The sequence below is a fragment of the Eumetopias jubatus genome, unplaced genomic scaffold (assembly GCF_037043125.1).
Source record: "Eumetopias jubatus isolate StellerSeaLion01/CBP00866 unplaced genomic scaffold, mEumJub1_p1.0 scaffold_7, whole genome shotgun sequence".
Lineage (NCBI taxonomy): Eukaryota > Metazoa > Chordata > Mammalia > Carnivora > Otariidae > Eumetopias > Eumetopias jubatus.
Genome location: NW_028274813.1, coordinates 70854255 through 70864101, shown reverse-complemented (window position 1 = coordinate 70864101; position 9847 = coordinate 70854255). Strand labels below are relative to the sequence as shown.

Below are 9847 nucleotides of genomic sequence, written 5' to 3'. Positions count from 1 at the left end.
GGCTGATACACACCGACGTGCTCCCCGGAGGCCTGCAGACCCCTGCCAGTTGGTGGTCGCTTCTGGGTGAGGGAGGCAGCTGGCCCCACATAGAGCAGCATCCTCTCCCTCACCTGTTTAACCAAACTTTCTGGAGTGTCTGCTATGTGCCAGGCAAGGTCCTCGGGATGCAGCAGTGAGAACAAGGGAGGGAAGTTTCCTGCTCTCATTGAGCTTATATTCCAGGGGAGGAGAAAGACAGTAACAGAATGAATACATTAGAAATACTAGAGATAATTGCTGTGAAGAAAATAAAACACGGAGGTGGGAAAGTGAGGTCCCGTACTTCTTTAGAATCGCTGGTGAGGGAGGCCTCCTGGAGGAGGGGCCTGAGCCATGCCAAGAAGCCAGCCAGGCACAAGTCTGGGCAAGAATGTTCCAGGCCCAGGAAACAGCAGGTTCTGAGACCAAAAGGAGAAAACCTTGGTGTGCTTGAGAAACATAAAGAGGACCAGTGAGGCTGTTGGTCGTGCGTGCGGAAGACTGTGATGTGAGGTGAGGTCAGAGGGACAGTGGTTGAATCCTGACTGCTCGTGGCACTGTGTAGACCCAGCCCCAGGCCTATGGAGAAGGGGCGTTTCTGGACAGCCACAGCTGCTGCTTGGTTTCAACCTTTCAGGGTATCATGAGGATCCAGCTATAATTACTGTTGGCAGGAATCCCCACGTTCCCTCAGAAGGATCCCTCACATGGGAGCCTTGAATCTGAAAAGTCAGTTGGGGGAAAAAACCCCACTCTTGTCCTTCATCAACTCTGAAGACCCCTCCAGGATTGTAATGGAAGGCCACCAGGGATTTTTCCCATTTTATCTCTGAAACCCATATGAGGGTTTTCCTCAGAGTCCCATCAAAACAGCACTCTTTGCTGCTCTGAACCATTTTAAAGCATCCTGTTATACAGCTAACTCAAGAACAGCCCAGAAGGGGAATGACATCGATGGCTGGGATGTTAGTACCTGGGGCAGCCTCGAACTCTGCCACACACAGCTCCACACCCCCGCCTCTCCCCCCCACTCCTCTCAGGACACGTGGTTTTCTCCTCCCACTTCTTCGTATTGCACTTATAACCTATTCATAAAGGTAGGTGGAGAATTCTGTTTTGGAAGATAGCTTTGAATGGAAACAATCAGAAGACATTTAAAGAGAGTCCCACTGGGGCTGGTGCTTCTGGAGAAGGGTCTTCAGACACCAGTGGCTGGCTCCCTTGTACGTGGAGCAAAATCAGGCCCAGACTACTCCCGCCTTTCCTCTCCCATCTTCCATGGTGGTAGTTTCATTTTAGAAGTAAATGTCCGCCTTGCTCTGGCCTCTGCCCTGTGTCCCGGTCTTGCTCTGAGCTGGCTGCCCACCAGTCCTGCCAGGTGACCCCAAGGTGGGTGGGGGGGTGGGTCCAGCAGCCTGGGGTTGAATCCCAGCCGTGCTTCCGACAAGCAGTGTGTCTTGGACACGCAACCTAACCTCTTCCAGCCATAGGGCATTCATTTGTAAAACCTCCGGACTTACTTTTAACTACCAGCACTGTCACTGGACTAGGATGGTTAATGGTTCTCCTCGTGTGCAAGCCCTGTACCGGGATAGGTGCTTGGAGGGATCGTGAGACCCCCGTGGTGCGGCGTGGGTGAACCCGGGCGCTGACCTCGAGTCCTGAATCTTAATCTCTGTGCTCTTCCTACTTTCCTGTATGTCTGCGGCCTTCTCCCTGGTTGTCCGAACATGCAGATGGAAAGAGGAAGAAGTGGTTAATATTCCTTTCTGTTTTCTTTTGTCTGACTTCCAAACTAGGTTATTAGGAATCGAAAAGGAAGACCCCGAGGAGAGCAAACCATAGGATATGGCATCACAAAGATTAATAGGAGCTGGGGAGAGAAGGTGACACCCCGCCTGTCTTCCCAGGAGGGAGTAGGAGGGCCATCTGGGATGTGGGGATGGGAAGCAGAGGGTGATCCTGGACACAACTGTGGAGGCAGCCAGAAGCTATGTGAACAAGGGACTGACTTGGGTGAGGGGCGGGGGCGTGAATGAGAGCAGAGGTGACAGAGAGAGGCAGAGCACTGCCCTGCCTTCTGCCCTGCTCACCCCCCGTGGCCCCTGCAGCAGAGAAATGTGCACCAGGCTCCCAGACGTGGCTGAGCCTCCAGCTGTACCGCCTGTGTGGGACGTCTCCCACCCTTGTCACCATTCCGGGACACTGGGAAGCTCTTCCCTCATAAAGTAGTGAGGGGCCTGAACTTACACAGGGGTGAGTGTTGTAGAAAAAAAAAAAAAACCCACCCAAAACTGAGCCCAGTGTGTTGCTGGACAGTGGGGAAAATGAACCTTATTACACACGTTATGTAACCAGTTATGATTACCATCAGCACAGGAGGGGGATTGAGTCTGAGGGAGTCCAATTTATAGCATCCTTTCCCCCAGCATGTGGAGCATAATCCAGGAACGCTGAGAGACAGAGAAGCAGTCCGATTTGGGGAGCCCAAAACATGAAGCTTTGACTGAGTGACTTTAGGGCTTTGGTGGGATAAACGCGGGTCATGTGATTTTTTTTTTTTCTTTAACGCTGGGGGTTCACAGGGCTTTGGTGCACTGTGCGACTAGTTTTTACAGTTATGCGACTGTCTTCTGACGGGTGGGGCTGGGCTGGCATCTTTAGGCCTTTGATTTTTCAGGAAGCGTAGTCCAAGGGGATTTTGACCTAGCAGCTAACGGCAGCTTTAGCCACAGGCAAGCAGCTGCTTGTATATAGGCAAGAGGTAGCAAGTGCTGGCCATACCAACATGAAAGCATTGCGTTGGACTCGGTAAACAGAAGGAGCTGAGGCAAGGCTTTGATTAGAGGGGAAAGAAAATGTTTTATGTCAGCTTTTAGGTATAGGGAACGGAACAATTTCCTTATCGCTTGGCTGCAAATCTACAGTACAAGACTTTCAAAAGCAAAAGAAGTTACATTTCATGAGCTCTAAAGATCATTTCTGTGTGAGGTTCTAGCTTTAAAATGATGTGCCAGGCATAAATAGGCAGTGTTAGATCAGCCACACAACCTCGGGTCCTCTCTTATACTATTTTGAAAACTCAACGAGGACCATTTCCAGGGAAAGAGAGGGACATAATACAATGATAAAGTGGTCAACCCACCAAGAGGATGTAAGTATTCTAAATGGATATGAACCTAACAACAGAGATTCAAAATCCATGAAGCACACACTCGCGGAGCTAAAAGAAGATGCAAATCCACAATTATAGTTGCAGATTTCAACACACTTCTCCGAGTAATAGAAAAAATAGACAGAAAATGAGTGAAGATATATCAGTCTTAACGTTATCAGTCAAGTTGACCTAACTGATGTTTATAGACTACATCATTCCAAAACAGAATACACACCCTTTTCAAAACAGCAAAACACGTTTTCAAACATGAAATAGTCATCAAGATTCTGAGTCATAAGTCTCCATAAATTAAAAAGCTCAAATTTACACAAGAGAAGTAAATTAGCACACACGTTTCTAATTAGGAATTAATTAGAAATCAACAAGAGAGAGAGAAAAAAGAAATCAACAGAAATATATCTAAAAGAGTCCAAGTTAAAAGCGTGTTTTTAAAATAACTCATGGGCCAAAGATCTCACAGAAGATGAATGTTTTTGAAGTGAATGAAATTGAAAGCACAACATATCAAAAATTTGGGTGTGTATTTATTTTTTTATTTTTATTTTTTTTTGAAGATTTTATTTATTTGACAGAGAGAGAGACAGCGAGAGCAGGAGCACAAGCAGGGGGGGCAGGAGAGGGAGAAGCAGGCTTCCCGCAGAGCAGGGAGCCCAATGCGGGGCTCGAACCCAGGCCCCTGGGATCATGACCTGAGCCGAAGGCAGACGCTTAACGACTGAGCCACCCAGGCGCCCCTGGGGGTGTATTTAAAAGCAGTATTTCCAGGGAACTTTATGGCATTAGATGCTTTTAATATAAAAGTAGAAATATTGCAAATAAAAAAAATCTAAACTTCTACCTAAGGAACTAGAAAAAGAACAAAATAAACCTAAGGCAAAAAGAAGGAAGGAAACACTAGAGAGAACACTGGAAATCCATAAAATAGGAAATGAACAAACAATAGAGAAAAACAATGAAATCAAATGCTGCAGTAGGCTGAGTAATGGTTGCCCAAAGACGCCATGACGTGGGAATCTGTACTTTACATGGCAAGAGGGACTTTGCAGATGTGATTTCTTAAGGATCTTGAACTAGAGAGATGATCCTCAATATTGTTTCCCTCCAAATTGATCTGTACCTCCCAAGCAATACTGGTAGGAATTCCCACAGGGATTTTGTAAAAATTGACAAGGTGATATAAAAATGTATATGAAATGCTAAGGCCTAGAATAGACAAAACAATTTCGAAAAAGAAGGATAAAGTTGGAGGACTCATGCTAATTTTAAGACTTTCCATAAAGCTACATCTAATAACGGCAGTGGGGTATTGGCATAAGAACAGACGTGCATATTAGTGAGCCAGAATAGAGTTCAGAAAGAGACCCACACATACATGAGCACTTATTTATTTTTTATTTTTAATTCTTAAAAAATATTTTAATTATTTATTTGACAGAGAGAGAGACAGTCAGCGAGAGAGGGAACACAAGCAGGGAGAGTGGGAAAGGGAGAAGCAGGCTTCCCGCGGAGCAGGGAGCCCGATGTGGGGCTCGATCCCAGGACCCTGAGATCATGACCTGAGCCGAAGGCAGTCCCTTAACCAACTGAGCCACCCAGGTGCCCCAGCAATTGATTTTTTTTAAAGACTTTATATATTTATTTGAGAGAGAGAGCGAGAGAGCACGTGTGTGAGCACGGGGGAAGGGCAGAGGGAAATGGAAAGAGAGAATCTCAAGCAGACTCTGCACTGAACGTGGAGGCCAATGTGAGGCTTGATCTCATGACCCTGAGATCATGACCTGAGCAAAACCAAGAGTCGGATGCTCAACTGACTGAGCCACCCAGGCATTCCTGAGCAATTGATTTTTGACAAATTACCAAGGTAATTCAATGGAGAAGGCACAGTTTTTTACACAAATGGTGTCAGAACAAACTATATGGGGGAAAAATACTTGGACTTTTCTCTCACACCATATAAAAAATTTAACCTGAAATAAATTATAGACCAAAATATAAGAGCTAAACTACAAAATTTCTAGGAAAAAATTTGTTGTGACCTTTGGACAGGCAAAAATTCTTTAGATAGGAACTTGAAATTTGAACATCAAAATTAACAACTTCTGCTCTTGAAAGGACATTGTTAAGATGATGCAAAGGGAAAACATAGCCTGGGAGAAGATATTTGCAAAACATATGTTCAGGAAAATTATTTGTTTTCAGAATATATAAAGAACTCTTATAATTCAATAACAAGATGAGACAACCTGATTTTTTAATAGGCAGAAGTTTTAAAGAGACCCTTCACAGAATAAGACAGATGTTTGGGAAATAAGCACATAAAGAGATGCTCGACATCATTGGTCATTAGGAAAATATAAATTAAAACCAAATTGAGATAATACAACATTTCCAGTAGGGTGGCTAATATTACATAGACTGTCAAAATCAAATGACAAGAGATCATGGAACAACTAAAACCCTCACACAGTGCTGGGGGTAATGCAAAAATGAGAACAGCCTCTGTGGCGCCTGGGTGGCTCAGTCGGTTAAACATCCGACTATTGATTTTGGCTCAGGTCGTGATCTCAGGGTCCTATAATCAAGCCCTGTGTCAGGCTCCTTGCTGAGCGTGGAGCCTGCTTAAGATTCTCTCTCTCCTCCGTTTCCCCTCTCCAATTGCACACACACACACTCTCTCTCTCTCTCTGAAAAGAAAAAAAAAATGAGAACAGTCTCTTTAAACAACAGTCTGGCAGTTTCTTAAATAGTTAAATATATACTTACAATATGGCCCAGAAATCCCACTGCTAGGTGTTTATCCAAGAGAATTAAAAAATGTGTTCAGAGAAAGACTTGCATGTATATATTCAAAATTGTCTCAATCTTGAAACTACCCAAATAGCCATTAACTATTGGTAGTTGGACAAATTTTGGCACATTCATACTATAATATTACTCAGGGATAAAAATAAGCTGCTATTGATACATGCAACAACCTGGGTGAATCTCAAAAGCCGGACCTAGAAGACCACATACTCTATGATTCATTTATCTAAAACTCTGGAAGACAGAGAGCAGATTAGTGAATCCCATGGGTTGTGGGTGGGAGGAGGGTAGTGACTTCAAAGAGACACAAAGTTTTTTTTTTTTTAAAGATTTTATTTATTTATTTGACAGAGAGAGACACAGCGAGAGAGGGAACACAAGCAGGGGCAGAGGGAGAGGGAGAAGCAGGCTTCCCGCCGAGCAGGGAGGCCGATGTGGGGCTCCATCCCAGGACCCTGGGATCATGACCTGAGCCGAAGGCAGACGCTTAACGACTGAGCCACCCAGGCGCCCCCAAAGGAAAGTTTTGAGTGATGATGGAAATGTTCTATATCTTGATGGTCATGGTGGTTACATGGTGATACATTTGTCAAAAAGCATCAGAGTGCTGTGAATTGTGTAAGACTAACGAATCACAGACCTGTACCTCTGAAACAAATAACACATTATATGTTAAAAAAAATAAAAAGAAGATAGTAGGAAGGGAAAAATGAAGGGGGGGAAATTGAAGGGGGAGACGAACCATGAGAGACAATGGACTCTGAGAAACAAACTGAGGGTTCTAGAGGGGAAGGGGGTTGCGGGGGATGGGTTAGCCCGGTGATGGGTATTAAAGAGGGCACGTACTGCATGGAGCACTGGGTGTTGTACGCAAACAATGAATCATGGAACACTACATCAAAAACTAATGATGTAATGTACGGTGATTAACATAATAAAATAAAATAAAATAAATCTTAAAAAAAAACAAACAAAAAAACGCATCAAACTGTCTCCTTAAAAATGGTGAATCTTTTTTTTTTTCTTTTCTGGGCCCTGGACGCCTGGTGGGTTCTCAGGAGGGCAGGCTGAGTGGTGGGAAGGACACCCTAGGGGAGAGGAGGACGCGAGGCATGGTGGCAGGAGGAGGTGAGGAGTGCCCTTCTTTGTCAGCCACGAGCATGTGGCCACTCTCCCACCCCCCACAGTCACCCATCTGAAGAGACGTTAGCTGGCCCCCCGGGGCCTTCGGGCCACCTACCACTGGGTCCTCGACAAAATGGAGCTCCTGGTGCCTGAGAAATTGAGGTCCTTGTACAATCACCGGGCAGGTCCCCAAACAGCTTTCCCCCCTGGGCTCCTATTATGAAACAGGGACTGGTGTGTGTGGGATTGTCTGGCGGATACAGCCAGACCTGCAGAGAAACTCAACTCAACCTGCTGTTGGGAGGGCCACAAGGTTTATTTGGTTAAGATACTCACTTGTAATTATTCCAAAAACCTGGAGTCTGTTTGCTGTTAACCTCTTTGTGGGGACAGCAGAGGCCTCTCAGCTCTTTCGTATTTGGAGATAGAACCAAGAACTAAAAGCTAAAGCAAACAGTTAAGAGTTCCCGACCACCTGAACAATCTAGATTGTTCTAGACATAACCACTGGGACTAAATTGATTTATTATTTGCTTATTGATAAGCTGATAACTGTGCTAATGTTTGGAAGGCATAAAAAAAATCAAACTGTATACTGGGAGCTAATAGTTGATTCAACAGAAAAATAAAGCAAACTTTGAATTTAAAAAATAGTGAATTTTATTGTATATGAGTTATGCCTCAATAAGTCTGATTAAAAGAAAATTTGCTTTTTCTGAAGAGAACTGGGGCAAGAGAGCACTCAAATCATATGCCACTGCTGCAGAACAAGACGTACTTGGAAGAAGGGCCATTCGGAGCCCGAACCATCAGAAGCTGGGGTCTTGAGGAGGACATGGTGGGGTCTTGTTTCTCACTGGGCCCCAGGGCACAGGTTAGAAGCGGCAGCAGCCTCCGTTCAGGAATTTGCTGAGAGTGATTTTCCAGCTGAAAGTAATGTGAGATAAGGGAGAAGCCTTCTGGAGGAGGCAGGCTTCCTGCGTCTGAGTAATTTCAGAACGAGAAACAGTGTGACAACCACCACTGGGACATGGCACTGAAAATGCGTCATCCCAAGAGCCAGTGGGGACCAGGTCGCCAGGCAGAACCCACATGTACTTCAGCAGTGGGGTGCCGGAAACACAGGGCTTCGAGGCAGATGGAAATCAAGATGTTTTCAGTATCTCGGATTGGAAATGAAGGGGCCATAAAGTAAGAGGCAGTGCCTAGGACTGCCACCGCTGAAGATTTCTAGACTTTCTGAGAAGGGAGCCAGGTCTCAAGTTCACCCTCCAAGTGCTGAAACAGTACGCATGTCCTTCCCATCCCCTGCCCCTAATATGGAGAAAAATGGTGCCATAAAGGCCACGTTCTTCCAACAAAGACATAGAATGACCAGCATCATGGCAAGGCTGAAGTCAAGGATTCTGCCCCATTTCTGTGTATTTGTCCCCTCTCAGATTTCACTGAATCTTGGCTATAGCCTTTGGCAATATAAGTAGAGGATTCTGGGAATACAATTTTGTCTGAGATACCTGCTAACTGCCAGGGATTGATGTGCTTTCTAAAATAAATGGGTTTGAGGGGCACCTGGGTGGCAGAGTTGGTTAAGAGTCTTGATTTCAGCTCAGGCGGTGATCTCAGGGTCATGAGATCGAGTCCTGCAATGGGTTCTGTGCTCAGTGGGGAGTCTGCTTGAGATTCTCTCTCCCTCTCCCTCTGTCCCTCCTGCTCTGTCTCTCTAAAATAAATAAATAAATCTTTACAGTAAGTGGGTTCAAGTCTGGTACTTTGATAATCATTAGTGTGCTCTTTGATCTCCTCAAAAGTGAGGCACATATGGGGACAGCTGAACCTTTAAGGTCCAAAGAGAACAACCCCTGTTCCAGTGCAAGAGAACTCCCCCCTGCAGCTACTAAAACAACCACAGTCTCACCTAAATATGGGGATTCCTCTAGATGGACCCAGAAGAATAAGAAATTAAGGAGGGTGGAATTTAGGGCTTTAATTTCTCTTGACTTTTAACACAAAGGCGAGATAATTTGATTTTAGGCTTTAATATTCAGGGGATTTCATTTTGTGGTTGTAATCTGAACCTGGGAAATTTGTAATGGGAGAAAGTTTATACCCGAATTTGGAATATTTTTTATTATTAACAAATTATTGGAATAACTTAATGTTGTCGTTTAGTTTCACTGAAGAATCACTAATGAGCTCTTTTGGGCAATGTGGCTGGACCTAATTTAGGATGGGAAATAGAATAAGGAGTGCTCTAGTCCAGTATGGCTTTTGAGTTTTTAAATTTATATTATGACCCACTACGTAGCTTTCTGGGGACAAAAATCATTACTGTGAATTAACAGTCCCACGAAAGAATAGTGCTTAATATGGAGGGAGAAGCCTCATGCAGTGGGAGCTACACTATTCTGATAGACTGCTGATTGCTTCTCCTGGATGTGGTGCCACAGCTCTGCTAGACCACAGACTTGGGGGTTAAACCCAATGGGTTAAGAAGGAAAACAAAAGGCTGAGGAATGATAGGAGGAAGCACTCCTTTCTCTTCTTGATTCCAGTGCTTGTCTAGGTTGAGGACCATTGCATGAGAGTAGTGATTCATCACTTGGGAACTTGTTAGAAATGCAGATCCTGGGACGCCTGGGTGGCTCACCTGCTAAGTGTCAGCCTTCAGCCCAGGTCATGATCCCAGGGTCCTGGGATCGAGTCCACATCGGGCTCCCT

The 9847-nt window shown here is 44.9% G+C and overlaps 1 pseudogene; it reads left to right on the top strand.

Annotated features, from left to right (window-relative positions):
- Positions 1-248: 248 nt before the first annotated feature.
- On the top strand, positions 249-7590 carry LOC114217854 (mitochondrial pyruvate carrier 2 pseudogene; annotated as a pseudogene).
- Positions 7591-9847: the final 2257 nt, after the last annotated feature.